Consider the following 17,620-nt stretch of genomic DNA (forward strand, 5'->3'; position numbering starts at 1 on the left):
GCCCAGACATGCTGTGGGTGTCTTACGTTGAGGGTGTAGCCTTGAGAGCCTAAGTTCCCTTACGAAAAAAAAAAAAAAATACTAGCTTTAGCCATTCTAGTGTTAAAGCAGCTAAAAGCATTCATTAGAAAGGGTGTATCCATGAAGAACGTGTTGGTGTGTGCTGTATCCATACAGTTATCTCAAACCTCAAAGTCCAGCCCTGCTGACCCACACTCAATTCTATCTACCTGACCCCGACACTTGCGCTGACGAGGGTAGAGCGAGAGCCACTGCAGGCCGTACCCGCTTGTTGGCTTTCACTGTGGCATCTGCTGTTTGGGTCTGGGTTTGAATAGCAGCAGCTTCACTCATACACAGGTGTGTGTGACTGCCTTTAGAAAGCTCTGAGAAGCTATTTCCCCCAGAGCGTAATGCTCTTAAGAAATGTTTGGCTGAAGCGCTTTTAGAGCGTGATTTTGTCTGCACTGGCACAAGCGGCCTTTCAGAGGAAGTGCAGACAGGAGAAGACACACACACACACACACACATACACACACACACACACACATATACACACACTTACACAAGAAGACAGGTGAGGAGAGGAGAATGAGAGCAGATGTGACTCTACACTTTGAGGAGCGTTTGAGTACCTTTAAAAATACACACAGTGTGAGGGAAGTGCATTTGTATAGCACGTTTCATTCACACACTTACTAATTTATAATATATATACTGTATATATATATATATATATATATATATATATATATATATTTATAGAAAGAATGAGGTCAGCTGACTACCTGAATATACTCCATCAATGGACATATTCCAAGATAACAATGTCAGGATTCATGGAGCTGGAATTGTGAATGAGTTCAGGGTTCATGGAGCATGAGATCATCATTTTCACACATGGATTGAGAGAGAGTTCACCACAGAGTCCAGATCTTAACCTCATTGAGAATCTTTGGGATGTGCTGGATGGAGAAGAGCTGCTTTGTGCAGCGGTTGGTCAGACTCTACCATCATCAATGCTGCTGCAAGATCTTAGTAAAAAATTAATTCAGCAACACTGGATTAAATAAATCTTGTGATATTGCAGAAGATTATCGAAACAATGCCACAGTGAATGTGTGCCGCTATCAAAGCTAAAGATGATTCAACCAAATATTAGAGTGTACGCCTTTTTTTTGGTGGTTAATTTTTTTTTGGCCAGGCAGTGCATGTGTGTGTGTATATATATATATATATATTGTGGCGTGAGGAGGCGGGGGAACCGTGGGTCCGCCCCACGCCGGAACTCACAGCCATGTCTGTCCCAGCCGGTGTGCATTCAGGACTGATTAAGCAGCCGGCTGGGACAGGTATAAAACTCAGCCTCAGCTCACTGAGGGAGGACTCTTGACTGGGGAGCTGAGGGCTGAGGCTGCACAGACTCTAAAAAGAAGACTAACGTTCATTCTACAGACTCTAGAGCCCCTTTGGGCCATAATTATGTTTTGAGTTGTTTTGGGTGTGGTGGAGGGCAGTTAAAAGCCAAATAAAAGGTACGTTTTGAGTTATTTACTCCCCGTGTCTGTGTTATCTGTGTGCTTCCTCCTTCCGGGTCACAGTGGTCACGCCCCTAACCCCAGGGCCTACCACAGTGGTGGAGAATGCGGGCCCCGCCCCTTTTGGGCGGGGTCCAGTGACCGGGTTGGAAGGAAGCCGCGGAGTGGAGCACGACACGGGGCTGTGGTGTGCTCAAAGCGTGCCTTTGTTTGGCCGCCCGAAGCCACACCTCAGTTTTGTTTTGCCTTTTTTTTTCCTCTCGTAAAAATAAAAAACCAAAAAAAAAAAAATAAATAAATAAATAATGCCTCGCGGGAGAAAAAAGGGGAGGCCCGCCCCCGGCTACTCACCGCCTCGCTGGTGTGACGCCGGGGAATTCCCCTTCGCCTCCTTACTCCTCGAGCCAGAGCCCGCCGGCAGCTACTCCCCACCGCTCTGCAGCGGTGACGCTGAGGATTTCCCCTTCTCCTCTCTCCTGCCGGAGTGGCTCCGTCAGCGGTGGGAGGACGCCAGCGAGAGGCGGCTGCAGCAGCAGTGGACGCCTCGCCCCGAACTCGGCTGGTGCGAGTGGTGTCCGAGCCCCAGACACCGGGAGGCCGAGTGCGCTCACACCGGCCCGGACTTCTGCTGCTGCTGCGTCGGCCCGGAGGAGGAGGACGAGTTCCGCGCCTCTCTGCCCGGGCTACAGTCCGACTCCGCCCCGCCTCTCCCGCGAAACTCTTCGAGTCGGAGTCGTGGAGGGGGGAGAACGGCCCTGACAAGAGCGAGGCTGAGCCAGCCCCGGAGCTACCGAGAGCCGCCGCTCCACAAGCCGCCGCGCTACCGAGAGCCGCCGCTCCACAAGCCGCCGCGCTACCGAGAGCCGCCGCCGCTCCACAAGCCGTCGCGCTACCGAGAGCCGCCGCTCCACAAGCCGCCGCGCTACCGAGAGCCGCCGCTCCACAAGTCGCCGCGCTACCGAGAGCCGCCGCTCCACAAGCCGCCGCGCTACCGAGAGCCGCCGCTCCACAAGCCGCCGCGCTACCGAGAGCCGCCGCTCCACAAGCCGCCGCGCTACCGAGAGCCGCCGCTCCACAAGCCGCCGCGCTACCGAGAGCCGCCGCTCCACAAGCCGCCGCGCTACCGAGAGCCGCCGCTCATCCAGCCCCGGCGCTACCGAGAGCCGCCGCTCATCCAGCCCCGGAGCTAGCGAGAGCCGCCGCTCCACGAACCCCGGCGCTACCGAGAGCCGCCGCTCCACAAGCCCCGGAGCTACCGAGAGCCGCCGCTCATCCAGCCCCGGAGCTAGCGAGAGCCGCCGCTCCACCTGTCCCGGTGCCCCGAGCAGCCGCTCCACCTGTCCCGGTGCCCCGAGCTGCCGCTCAGCCAGCCCCGGTGCCACGAGCCGCCGCTCCACCTGTCCCGGTGCCGAGAGCAGCCGCTCCACCTGTCCCGGTGCCCCGAGCAGCCGCTCCACCTGTCCCGGTGCCCCGAGCAGCCGCTCCTCCTGTCCCGGTGCCCCGAGCAGCCGCTCCTCCTGTCCCGGTGCCCCGAGCAGCCGCTCCTCCTGTCCCGGTGCCCCGAGCAGCCGCTCCACCTGTCCCGGTGCCCCGAGCAGCCGCTCCACCTGTCGCGGTGCTGCCGAGGGCCGCCGCTCCACCTGTCGCGGGGCTGCCGAGAGCCGCCGCACCTCCCGCCACGGCGCTGCCGAGAACCGCCGCACCTCCCGCCACGGCGCTGCCGAGAGCCGCCGCACCTCCCGCCACGGCGCTGCCGAGAGCCGCCGCACCTCCCGCCACGGCGCTGCCGAGAGCCGTCGCACCTCCCGCCACGGCGCTGCCGAGAGCCGCCGCTGCGCGAGGCTGGGGGACTAAGGCTGGGAGGTGGGCTGCCATCTCCACGGGCCTCTCTCTGGAGGGGGGGGCCCAAGCGAACGAACTGCATCCCCCGCTCTCCTCACCCCGCCTCTCTTCATTCGCTCCAGTCACCAGGTCACGCCTCACCTTCGACCCTGGTGGCTGGAAGCTTAGGGGGAGGGACTGTGGCGTGAGGAGGCGGGGGAACCGTGGGTCCGCCCCACGCCGGAACTCACAGCCATGTCTGTCCCAGCCGGTGTGCATTCAGGACTGATTAAGCAGCCGGCTGGGACAGGTATAAAACTCAGCCTCAGCTCACTGAGGGAGGACTCTTGACTGGGGAGCTGAGGGCTGAGGCTGCACAGACTCTAAAAAGAAGACTAACGTTCATTCTACAGACTCTAGAGCCCCTTTGGGCCATAATTATGTTTTGAGTTGTTTTGGGTGTGGTGGAGGGCAGTTAAAAGCCAAATAAAAGGTACGTTTTGAGTTATTTACTCCCCGTGTCTGTGTTATCTGTGTGCTTCCTCCTTCCGGGTCACAGTGGTCACGCCCCTAACCCCAGGGCCTACCACAATATATATATATATATATATATATATATACATATATATATATATATATATATATATATATATATATATATATATATATATACATATATATGTATATATATATATATACATATACATATATATATATATACATATATATATACATATATATGTATATATGTATATATACATATACGTATATATATACATATATATACATATATATATATATATATATATATATATATATATATATATATATATATATATATATATATATATATATTAATATATATGGAGCCATGGACCACCTTCTGCACTGTCCACTGTGGATGGTAATGCCTTAAATGGTGTATCCTATTGTACATACAGCTCTGGAAAAAAAAGAGACCACTTAAAAATGATGAGTTTCTTTGATTTTACCAAATAAAAACCTCTGGAATATAATCAAGAGGAAGATGGATGATCACAAGACATCAAACCAAACTGAACTGCTTGAATTTTTGCACCTGGAGTAAAGGCATAAAGTTATCCAAAAGCAGTGTGTAAGACTGGTGGAGGAGAACATGCAAAGATGCATGAAAACTATGAAAATGGAATATCTAATTCATCTGTTTGCCACTATGAGGCCTCTTTCCAAATCCCATAATTGATGCTGGCCAGTTTTCAGCCTCACACACAAGATAACACCTCACAACTTATACAAGTGTGGGCATTACCAAGCCTTACCAAGCCATATAATATGGACATAAATAATGGGACACCTGTTTCTTATTTTTGTTTCTTTTAATATCAAGGATTTTAAACATTTTTTAAACGTTTTTCTGCTTTTGATGGAATAATTTGTAGTCTGTATTGACCATGAATGGATTTCTACTAGATTTTGGAGCCTTGAGGATTTGGTTGCATTTAGTGACAGGAATGTTATTGTTAGTGAGGTCAGGATGTTGGAAGTTGGATCAGCACCTTATGCAGTTTAAAGTTTACTATTATTGAAGGTGTTACTGAAGCTGTTTTGATGTGTTTATCATGAAACCTTATATTTTCACGATTCCGATAAAATGAACAATTAATCGCTCATCACGTACAGCACTAATCCTCAGTAACTAAGACGAAATGGCTTTACCCTGTCAGTTATTTCTCATGATGAACAGCCATTGCTGGTGAATGGTGAATGGTGAAGAATAGTCCTCAGTGAACAGTGAACAGCTAAACACACTGCAGCAGCTAATCTATGTTAATTCCTCCACACAAACCCCGATTTACCTGTCTGCTCAGGCCCAGATTGTTTAGTGCTTATTAACGTGAGACCGCGCGTGTTCTTTTTAAGCGCTGAAATTGACGGCGGGCGTGTGCGGGGAAAAGGCGCTCGGGAAAAAAAATACGACTGTAATTCTGCAGGAGTGCAGCGCGGATTTTCCACTTCCCTCCGACAAAATCCCACCATTTCAAGAGATTAACCTCGGCATGCGATAAATGTTAAACTTCTCTCCCCCTCCAATTTCCTTGGAGCGGACTCCAGAAGCCACAGCCGCGTGCAAGATAAAAAAATGATCACCTAATTCACTCAAGCACAAAAATACATTTCCTCAGAGCAGATCAAGAGAGCCGGGCTCCGAGCCGAGGACTTTGAGTTCCTCTTCTGGGGACAGCTGGCCAATATGTAAGCGTAGGTGAAACGCTCACATAATTATATCTGTGTAGAGCAAATAATGTTGTTGTGTTGACTCTAAATTCAGAGGAATCACAGCGCTGGGCCTGAAACACTGGGATAAGGGCTCTAATATTGAAGAAAATGTACATAGGTCTGTTACAATAATTACAATAGTAAGTTAAAGTATAGTACAACCCCTGGCAAAAAGTATGGAATCACCAGTCTTGGATGAGCACTCCTTCAGACATTTCATTCTGTAAAACAAACTCTGATCAAAAACATGATACAATAATAAGGTCATTCCAAAGTGCAACTTGTTGGCTTTCAGGAACACTCAAAGAAATGAAGAAAAAACATTGTGGAAGTCAGTGAATGTTACTTTTATTGACCAACCACAGGGAAAAAAATATGGAATCACTCAATTCTGAGGAAAAAAGTATGGAATCATGAAAAACAGATAAACAAAAGATGATTCAAAATACATCACTAGTATTTAGTTGCACCACCTTTGGCTTTTATAACGGCTTTCAGTCTCTGAGGCATGGACTTGATGAGTGACAAACAGTATTCTGCATCAATTTGGTGCCAACTCTCTTTGATAGCAGTTGCCAGATCAGCTTTGCAGGTCGGAGCCTTCTTGTGGACCATTTTTTTCAATTTCCACCACAGGTTTTCAATTGGGTTGAGATCTGGACTATTTGCAGGCCATGACATCGACTGAATGTGTCTTTCTCCAAGGAATGCCTTCACTGTTTTTGCCCTATGGCACGATGCATTGTCATCTTGGAAAATTATTTCATTATCTCCAAACATCTGTTCAATTGAAGGGATGAGAAAACTGTCCAAAATGTCAATGTAAACTTGTGCATTGATAGAAGAATTAACCACAGTCATCTCCCCAGTGCCTTTGCCTGACATGCAGCCCCATATCATCAAGGACTGTGGAAATTTGGTTGTTTTCTTCAGGCAGGCCTCTTCATAAATCTCACTGGAACGGCACCAAACAAAAGTTCCAGCATCATCACCTTGTCCAATGCAGATTCTTGACTCATCACTGAAGATAACTTTCATCCAGTCATCCACAGTCCATGATTGCCTCTCCTTAGCCCACTGCAGTCTTGTTCTTTTATGTTTAGGTGTCAATGATGGTTTTCTTTTAGCTTTCCTGTATTGAAATCCCATTTCCTTTAGGCGATTTCTTACGGTTCGGTCACATACATTGGCTCCAGCTTCTTCCCTTTTATGCTTCATCTGTTTAGTTGTACTTTTTCGGTTTTCAAGACAAATGGCCTTAAGTTGCTTGTCTTGAAGCTTTGATGTCTTTCTGGGTCTACCAGTACGCTTGGCTTTAACAACCATTCCATGCTGTTTGTATTTGGTCCATATCTTGGATACAGCTGACTGTGAACAGCCCACATCTTTAGCAACCATGCGTGAAGAGTTACCTTCTTCAAGAAGTTTCACAATCCTCTCTTTTGTTTCAAGAGACATTTCTCTTGTTGGAGCCATGGTTCTTGCCACTCTAATTCGTCCAGCAGCCCTCCAAGGTGTCATGACTGCAGGTGTTTTTAACTGCAGACTAACGAGCAGATCTAATCTGAGGCAGGTGTCCATTTAGGGAAAGGAAATTGACTGGTTGTGTCCTTATTTTCTACCTTCAATTTGAGTGATTCCATACTTTTTTCCTCAGAATTGAGTGATTCCATATTTTTTTCCCTGTGGTTGGTCAATAAAAGTAACATTCACTGACTTCCACAATGTTTTTTCTTCATTTCTTTGAGTGTTCCTGAAAGCCAACAAGTTGCACTTTGGAATGACCTTATTATTGTATCATGTTTTTGATCAGAGTTTGTTTTACAGAATGAAATGTCTGAAGGAGTGCTCATCCAAGACTGGTGATTCCATACTTTTTGCCAGGGGTTGTATAAAAAAAATAAGAGATCACTTAAAAATGACGAGTTTCTTGGATTACCAAATTGAAAACCTCTGGAATATAATCAAGAGGAAGATGAATGATCACAAGCCATCAAACCACCAAGCTGAACTGCTTGAATTTTTGCACCAGGAGTGTAAAGCTTAAAGTAATCCAAAAGTAGTGTGTATGACTGGTGAAGGAGAACATGCCAAGATGCATGAAAACTAAGTTTTTTTTAATTTGGTAAAATCAAAGAAGCTCATCATTTTTAAGTGTGTGTTGCATCTGATGTGAAAAATGTGCCATGGGAAGATTCTGGGCCATTATGGGCACCATGGCAGAACCTTTTTTTGCTAAAGCTACTGTAAAATGTGTCAAATTATTGATCTTTATATTGGTTGCATAAAATTACTTTTATTTAAATTACATTTAAATGAAAATATTATGTTCATCACAATTATTTCTTGAGCATATATTGTCCAAAAGAACAGTTATCATGACGTGGCTACTAATGTAGACTAATATGGACTTTAGAAAGAGGGCCTTTTGTTTCGTGGTTGAATCACAGAGCTTTGAAGAAGCTGGATCAGCGGCTGAATCTGAAGCGCTGATGAGCACGTGGCCAGCAGAGATGAAAGCATAATGAAGGAAAGCCCCCACCACTCCCACACCTTGCAAATGCCACCTCCTCGTCTGAATTATGCATGTGGACAAACAGCGAATGACTAATTTATGTCCACTGATGGCACAACAAAGATGTCCCGTCGCTCCTGTTTGCCGAGAACCAGCTCATTCGCATATGCGCCGAGGCATTGTTGCTGGAAGCAGCGGCCTCACGCTGCGCCTCAGATCCAGCACTTCTCCAGCGTTCCAGCGCACCAATCTTAGCGCACTTCTTCGTGTGTGTGTGCTCACACTGAAGGTGTTGCTGGATGATGTGCTAGATGAAGTTTGGAAAGTTGCCCTCTGTTTGCACTCAGGGGATGGCAAGAAGCCTTCAGAGGAAGCTGAAGCGCTAAACGTTACGATGGGTTCAGCGTCACCAGCTTGCACTGATGCTTTACTGTATAACAGGGATGGATGATACTGATGCTGTACGTCTAAATGCACAACCTGCTTTAAAAAAGTACTGCCAAATAAATGCATTGTTGCTTTAATGCAATGCTACACAATTATTTTAATCATATAAATACTTTTTTTTTAAATAATATGAAATATACAGCTCTAGAAAAAAAAATTAGACAACTTAAAAATGATGAGTTTCTTTGATTTTACCAAATTGAAAACCTCTGGAATAAAATCAAGAGGAAGATGGATGATCACAAGCCATCAAACCACCAAGCTGAACTGCCTGAATTTTTTGCACCAGGAGTGTAAAGCATAAAGTTATCCAAAAGCAGTGTGAAAGACTGGTGAAGGAGAGCATGCCAAGACACATGAAAACTGTGATTAAAAACCAACCAGGGTTATTCCACCAAATATTGATTTCTGAACTCTTAAAACTTTATGAACATGAACTTGTTTTCTTTGCATTATTTGAGGTCTGAAAGCTCATTTTCTGCAAATAAATGCTCTAAATGACAATGTTTTTATTTGGAATTTGGGAGAAACTCCTTCATAGTCCTAGATCACTTCAGTATTCATTTACAATGTTGAAATAAAACTTTCGACTGGTACTGTGTGCCTGAAATCACCCTTTTTAAAGATATAAGATAATGTAACTAGCTTTTTTTAAACAGCATTTTGTCTATAACTATTAAGAATGTAACTGAATGTAACATTCTTTACATTTACCCCCTATTAAAAGAAATATTATATCTGATGTTGGATATACAACGTTATATTTATCAAAACGGGTTGATTATGATGTTGATTAAAGCACCTTTATATCTTGTTTTGGTATCAAATGTTACTTTCTAATTTTAATATAAAGACCTATTGTATAAATCATGGCAAAATAAAATTTATTTTATTTACAGATTGCATCATTTAAATAACTGATTAAGTATTTGTTCATTGTGCACTGCCTGGCCAAAAAATACACTCTAATATTTTGTTAGACCCCTTTATCTTTGATTGCTGCACACATTCACTGTAGCATTGCTTCAATAAGCTTCTGCAATGCCCCAAGATTTATTTCAATCCAGTGTGATTCATTTTTCACCAAGACCTTGCAGCAGCATTGATGATGGTAGAGTCTGACCACTGCACAAAGCAGCTCTTCTCCATCCAGCACATCCCAAAGATTCTCAATGAGGTTAAGATCTGGACTCTGTGGTGAACTCTCTCAATCCATGTGTGAAAATGTTGATCTCATGCTCCATGAACCCTGAACACTTTCACAATTCCAGCCCCATAAATCCTGACATTGTTATCTTGGAATATAGCCGTGTTCATCAGGGAAGAAAAAATCCATTGATGGAATAACCTGGTCTATATTCAGTATATTCAGGTAGAATCAGCTGACCTCATTCTTTCAGCACATACTGTTGCTGAACCTAAACCTGCAGACCAACTGCAGCATCAACCAACCCCACATCATTTACTTACTTAAATTTTAATTTTTTTATTTTAAAAATTTTTAAATTTTTATTTTTGCGTGCAGTGATGATATAATGTGTAGTTTTGCACACTGTCTGGGTCACAGTCAGTCTCGTGGCTCTGGAGCAGATCAGGCAGATATTGTATTTATTCACTGCTCTCCATTACCAGCAGTCCTGCGCTTGGAGAGGGAATACAGACGTCGGCTGCTTTTTTGGCCGAGTGGCCGGACGCGCTGAACGAGTGCCACGCTCGCGTCTGCTGCAGACGAGTGATAATGCGATGAAGCCGTCTCAAACGGACGCCTGCACAGGAACATAGCTATTAGCGTCTGTGTGTGCTTGAAATGTCACAGACAATCTGTTTGGCTTTGCTAATGACCTCTATCCGCTAAGGCAGAGCCAGCCACCGCTTATTGTCGCAAATGCGAAGCAAACAAGTGCAGCTTTACTGCAATGCGTCTGCGCTCGCTAAAGCTCGGGTTTGATTGCCACTCCGTATTGTGTTCCCTACACTCTGTAATCACACTGTAACAAAATACGCAGCGCTAAAGACTCGCCACTCTTAATGTATTACACTGACTTGACAGCCGCAATTGTTAGCATGCTATAGACCACACAGCTGAGTTGTGTGTGAGCTTTGTGTGAGCAGATCTGCAGATTTTGCAGACGATCGTTTTCTTATTTTATTGAGATGTAGCTGTAGGTTTCTCTGGTGACTCTGGATGTGTAAGTGTGTGACAGAAAGAATTTTCTCCTTTATGGTGGGTCCTCTGTGATTTTATTACCATCCGGAACAACTATGTATGTGTTTTTCTCATAGTGTCTCTGAAAACAATTACAGGCTGAGTTATCTACTGTTTTTCGCTGAACTCTGTGGTCCTCAAGTAATTTTAGTTCCATCCGGACTCACATCTCTAAGTTTTGTCTCCTCACGTTTAATAAAATAGCTATTTGTCCACTGCTATGCACCGTAATTACTTTTCATAAATCACTTTGGGAGCGCGTTTCCAAGGTGATCCACGTATAAACACAACAGCGAGTGGAAATGGAGGAGCTACTGAACTCAATGTCACGTGATCAAGAAATCCACAAAACTCACTGGTCCTCCTGTTTTTTTTCAATTGCAGTCCAAATGCAAGAGTAAAAGTGTAAAATATTTTACACAGACGTCCCCCTGAGAAATTTATCCCGTCCAGATAAGGGTTTATCAAAAAGTAACGTGAGTAAAAGTTGAAGTGTTCAAAGCTCAAGTGGAAGTACTAAAGTAGTCAACATTTTTTTTTACTTAAGTATTAAAATAGGTTTATTGGAAAATATAGTGCTGAATTACTGAAAGTAAAAGTACAGTACTGTGTTATTAGTGTAGTTATTACAGAAAACAGTGGAAAGATCTCAGAGTGAAAGGCAGAAAGGGAGCAGAGGGGTCTTCTTATCAGATCAGATTAATCTTTTTTTTTATATATATATATGTAATTTTTCTCATTTTCTCCCCAATTTACACGGCCAATTATCCAACACACCAGGAGGGTGAAGACAAACACGTGCTTCCTCTGATACATGTAAAGTCAGCCACCGCTTCTTTTCGAGCTGCTTGCCGAGTACTATCACATCGCGTTTGGAGGAAAGCACAGCGACTCTGTTCCGATACATCGGCTCACAGACGCCCCGTGCTGCGGACATCACCCTAGGAGTGATGTGGGGAGAGAGCAGAGAGCACCATGCTCTCTCTGAGCGCCGACAGCTTGATGGCAAAGCTTTTTACTGATGGTAAAGCTTTGCTATTTACTTTGCCAAATACTTTTGTGGGCATATAGCTGAAGAAATGGCAAAAGTGTTAAAATAAAACTGGAGCTAGTGTTTTAGGCTATGCTAACAGCTAAGAATATGAAGATTTTAATATAAAACCTATATACAGTATTTTCCTACATATGCCATGATCTTAAAATGTAAATGAATGTATCTTATGTAAACATGGGCACAAATATAAACCTGTAAAAATAAAAAGTGAAAAAAATCAATATATAATTTGGTGATTATGGTGTGTCCAACTTGCTTGAAAACTAAATTGAACTAAATAAAAATTACCAATTATTCTTTAAAAATAGCAAGGATGTGGATGAGAGGGAGATAATCGGTGGTTAGGTTGGTTTATAGATGCAGGATTTTTACACAAAGCAGGAGCTGATGGACACTAATTTATTCACATGTAAATTTCTATTGTTCTTGTTTAGGCTTCTATCATATCCTCACAGCTTCTTTCATATTCTTTTGTCATTTACACTGAAAAATTCATCACCAAGGCTTAAAATTAGGTTTTTTTTTTCTAAATTTTTAAAAGTTGCTTAAAATTTGAGAAACTTTTGAATGAAAACCCAGATATTGGAAATATAGTAGTGGTTCCCAATTCTTGTCTAGAACTGATGCACACCTTTAACTGAGGAAGGACTGTTAATTATCTGATTAGCTGGATCAGGTGTGCTGGGAGCAGGGTATCTACTAAAATGTGCAGGGCAAGGGTTGGGAACCACTGGTCTAGAATCAGATTTCCACAGATCTCGACTGGTTTGTACATGCTGCTGAAGAAAGATAGAAAGAGAAGGTAGCAATCCATCTCTGTTTCTTTCTCTCTATTTCTCTCTCTCTCTCTCTCTCTCTCTCTCTTGTGCTCTATCTCTCTCTCTGTCTCCTGTTTTATTCATGTGCTCAGGGTTCATTTACCAGCTCTTGAGTTGTAGATTTAAGAAGACAAACAGTGCAGAGACTCAGTCAGGGCGTGTGTTTGATTAAATGACATTTTGCTCTGCTGTCGTTCTGAACGTAAAGAAAACAGTGGCGTCTGACTGCTTAACACCACTTTGCCTCGTGGCCACTGTTTCTCTCTGGGTTGCCAAGTAAGCCTTTGAAGTGCCTCAGAGGAAGACCCAGAGGAAAACGACACTCCATATACACACACACACACACACAAACACACACACACACACACACTCCGTACACACACATATACACACACTTACCAGTTACAGCATTCAACTGTGGGATGCAGAATGGGATGCAGAGTTGTGTCTTCTGATCCTATTGATGGACAAACTGAAAAAATGTAACAAAACCAGCATAGATAGATAGACAGACAGACAGACAGACAGACAGACAGATAGATAGGAAATTTAGCATCCAGCAGCAATTACAGAATACAACACAGAAGCACAAACAACAATAATAGGGGTGATACATTATAATCAAAAAGTAGTGCAGTAAGAAAAAAGAAAGCTATTATAAGATATATACAACGATATATAAATATAAACAATACAAAATATATACATAGTATAAGGTAAAAAGTAAGTAAAAAGACTAAAAACAGTACACAAAAGACGGAGCTGCTGGAAAGGCTGCCGCTCAGTATAGCGCCGGAAGTACTTAAGTACAATATAGCCCAATAAAAGATAAATGACTGTATTATTGAAGGTATTCATTTAATTTTGTGATTTCCAAGCTATGGCTCAGCAAAAAAAAACATATTTTTTCTCTTCACACAAGAAAATAAACTACCCAAACCGTCCAATCATGATCTTAATTCATCATATTTGCATCAGATAGATGGTATTGTTGGACAAACTGACAAAATGTAACAATACCTAGACAGACAGACAGACAGATAGACAGATAGATAGATAGATAGATAGATAGATAGATAGATAGATAGATAGATAGATAGATAGATAGATAGATAGATAGAAAGATAGATAGATAGATAGATAGATAGATAGATAGATAGATAGATAGATAGATAGATAGATAGATAGATAGATACTTCATTTATCCCAAAGGAAATTTAGGAATCAAATGTCATCTTGGTTTAGCTCTGGTGGTGAGTCTGGTGGGTTCTCCCCGTCCATGTGGGATTTCTCAGGGCATTATATCTGATGATGTCAATTCCAAAATATACACAAGTATCACTTTGGTTATTGTCAAAAGCCTTCCTTTAAAGTAGCAGTCCTTAAGAAGTTATCTTTTAAAGTAAAAGCCGCAGTATTGTTGAGTTGAGAGAGGATAAAATATTGTAATTTTAATGGTGTGAGCATCCTGGCACAACTATCCCTGCTTAGTCATACAGTATACATATTCATTCTAAAAACTGAGTGGTCTGGTAGGTTTGTTGGTCGTATTTAATTTTTACATTCTGTATTTTCCCAAAATTAAGAAAAAACAATATTATACTAAAAAAAAAAACAATTTTACTGTATATCAGCTTGCATTAGCAATACCTGTCATGCACATGCTCTGTGCAGTTACACATTACCACTAGAGAAAAGTCAATAAATCCCCAGATCTCTTAAAATTTGCAGACCGTTGCTTTAAAGCACCCTATTTTAAGAAACACACAGAACAACCTGGATTGCTTAGTGTTTTACATGCAATTTACACACAATTTTGTACAGTATTGTGCAAATTTTTAAGTCACCTGTGGGAATTTCAGTTAAGAAGCTTTTTCTTTACTGAAATTCCCACAGGTGACTTAAACATTTGCACAATACTGTACAAAATTGTGTGTAAATTGCATGTAAAACACTAAGCAAACCAGGTTGTTCTGTGTGTTTCTTAAAATAGGGTGCTTTAAAGCAACGGTCTGCAAATTTTAAGAGATCTGGGGAGGTCTGTGATAACAGTATCGTATCATCCCATCGAGTACCCCCACCCACACCCCCCTCCCCCCACGCTGAAAACTCTTGCCCCCTGTAATTCTGTAATGATATACTGATGTAATGATACGGCGCTGCGCTGGCGGGATGATAAATGCGCGTTGGAAAGGCCCTACAGCAGCCGGTGTTTACACGAGGAGGGGGAATGTATGAGATCCATCTCAGGCTGTGTGAGGGAGCGCGCTGCCCCCTACTCACACCCGACGCGTCCTGCGCCCGAGGCCAGAGAAAACACTATTTGTCAGGAAGGAAAAGACTTTCATTTCCAGTTTGTCAGAGCACAGGTCAGCCAGAGCCACGGTGATTTATCGCACCTCAGGACCGCGTGAGACGGCGGTGGCAAAAGTTAGGCGTTGACGTGGCCGTACTTCTCAGCCTTGTTGAAGGTCACATGTTTCCAGTGAGCGCTGATTGGTTAAAATAGGGATGATACTGAGTATTGTACCCTGTACAAGATCAAAACTTTCCATGAACGTCTTTCCATCTTGTTTTTGTGCTCACTAGATTTATATTTGATAATCAATCAATAAATTAATCAACCTTTATTTTCACAATGTAATACATCGAGGGTAACCCTTCTTTTAAAAGAAAACTGAAAAATATTTTTTTCTGTGTTAAAATGTTTCTGTGGACAAACAAAAGGGAGTTTTACCACATGTCACATGTCAAGCATGTCAAATTAAGAGACCACTACAGTTTCTGAATCATTTTGTCTGATTTTGCTATTTATAGGTATATGTTTGAGTAAAATGACAAATAAAACATTGTTTTTTATTCTATAAACCACAGACAACATTTCTCTCAAATTCCAAATAAAAACATTGTCATTTAGAGCATTTATTTGCAGACAACAGTAGAGAAAATGCTGAAATAATTTAAAAAGATGCAGAGCTTTCAGACCTCGAATAATGCAAAAAAAGTTCATATTCAAGTTTTAGGAGTTCATAAATCATAAATCAATATTTGGTGGAATAACCCTGATTTTTAATCACAGTTTTCATGTGTTTTCATCTTGGCATCATGTTCTCCTCCACCAGTCTTACACACTGCTTTTGGATAACTTTATACCTTTACTCATGGTGCAAACATTTGATTTGGCTTGTGATCATTTATCTTCCTCTTGATTATATTCCAGAGGTTTTTAATTTGGTAAAATCAAACTCATGACTTTTTTTAAGTGGTCTTGTATATATGTATATATTAAATACCTACTCAACTTCAGAAATAAGTGTTCCATCCATCTTTCATTCCGCTATCGGCCTCACTCTAACTCCCATAATTATATCGCCTTTCTGTGATCATTCTTGCCAGTGATCAGCCTCACTCACAAGATAACACCTCACAACATGTACAGATGTGCGCTTTCCCAGGCTGTCCACTGAGGTCAATTCTTTTTGCTTCGAGTGTAGCACTTTTAACCCTATATGTTATATGTTAGCACAAGTGAGCATTTGTGAGCTAACACACTGCCAGCTAATCAGAACGTTAGCAGCGTTCATGGTTGAAATGCTGTCTGAATGTCTCCCTCCTCTTCCTCCCTCCCTCCCTCCCTCCCTCCCTCTGAGACTCCAGAGACGAGTGCGGTTTGTTTCCTCCGTCTCCCTCGGCGCCTCGCTCTCAGAGTGACTACTTTCTTATCAAAGTTCTGATCTAAATGACAGCATGGTCATGCATGAGCTCGCGAGCGGCGCTAGACGAGGCTGGCAGCTCCCAGCTGTTTGGGCGCCGGGGTGCCGCTGAGGTGTGCTGTCGGGAAAAAACGCCGCGCTCGCGGCTCCAAACACGCGGCGTTCGATTCGTCGTGCTGTCATTTAATGAGATCACATCGCTCATCAAGGTTCGTTTGCGGTGCGTAGGCAAAATAGATTTAATTAGCCTAGCGCAGTGCGCATGTGTGTGTGTTTATGTGTGTGTGAATGAGTGTGTGTGTGAATGAGTGTGTGTGTGTGTGTGTGTGTTTGAGTGTCTTTTTTTTTTTCAGAAAAAATAATGACACATTTACATGTAACCATCAAACTCTAATTAGCCAGTTGGGTTTATGGAAAGCGTTAAAGTTCAGCAAATGACAAACAAATGTGTTTCCAATTAAGCGTGCCTGGTGGCAGCTATTTGTGACTTCTCTCTCCGCCGAGCGCCTGTTTGTTTGCTCGGACGGTTGGGCCGCGCTCTCTTCGGGGTTGTGCATTGATATGCCGGGGGCTCATCCGAGCTCCAGGCCCGTGGTGAAAGACCCCCTTGTGCTCGGCTTCCTAGGCCCGTGCCAGGCAGGGACACTGTGCTAGCTGTAGAGCCGGGCTGGTGCTCGGAGCAGATGGCAGGAGGATGAATGATCTCGACTGTTCTCAGGTCAGACGTGTGTGCGCTTTGCTGCGCGCTTGGTTCTGTGGAGGAACGTCGCAGTAAAAGAAACTGCATTCCTGCTGAATGTTGAATCACGGCTCGTCAGTCGCATTGTGTTGTTGCGACTTTAAAGGAAGCACCTGCCTTCTGGATTCAGTTACAACTGAATTAGTGAATTTTCTAATCAGGGAAAGGTACTGAAATCATGACCTAGGCTTAAACAGTGTTAAGAAGAGCAGTAAAAAAAGAATATACACATTATAGACCATGCACACCTATGAGGGGCGGAGTTACCATATGTTAAATTTGTTTAACTGTTAAAGAGTTTCTTCTGGATATAATTGGATATAATCAAGAGAAAGATGGATGATCACAAGCCATCAAACCAAGCTGAACTGCTTGAATTTTTGCACCAGGAGTAAAGGCATAAAGTTATCCAAAAGCAGTGTGTAAGACTGGTGGAGGAGAACATGATGCCAAGATGCATGAAAACTGTGATTTAAAAACCAGGGCTATTTCTCATTTTCTGCAATAAATAAA

The 17,620-nt window shown here is 43.1% G+C and overlaps 1 protein-coding gene across 1 annotated transcript in view; it reads left to right on the plus strand.

The window, feature by feature from the left end:
- Nucleotides 1-17,620, plus strand: part of adarb2 (adenosine deaminase RNA specific B2 (inactive)) — a 323,936-nt gene that overhangs the window by 108,666 nt on the left and 197,650 nt on the right. The window lies entirely within an intron of this gene.

Source organism: Astyanax mexicanus, chromosome 6 (genome assembly GCF_023375975.1).
Source record: "Astyanax mexicanus isolate ESR-SI-001 chromosome 6, AstMex3_surface, whole genome shotgun sequence".
Taxonomy (NCBI): Eukaryota; Metazoa; Chordata; class Actinopteri; order Characiformes; family Acestrorhamphidae; genus Astyanax; species Astyanax mexicanus.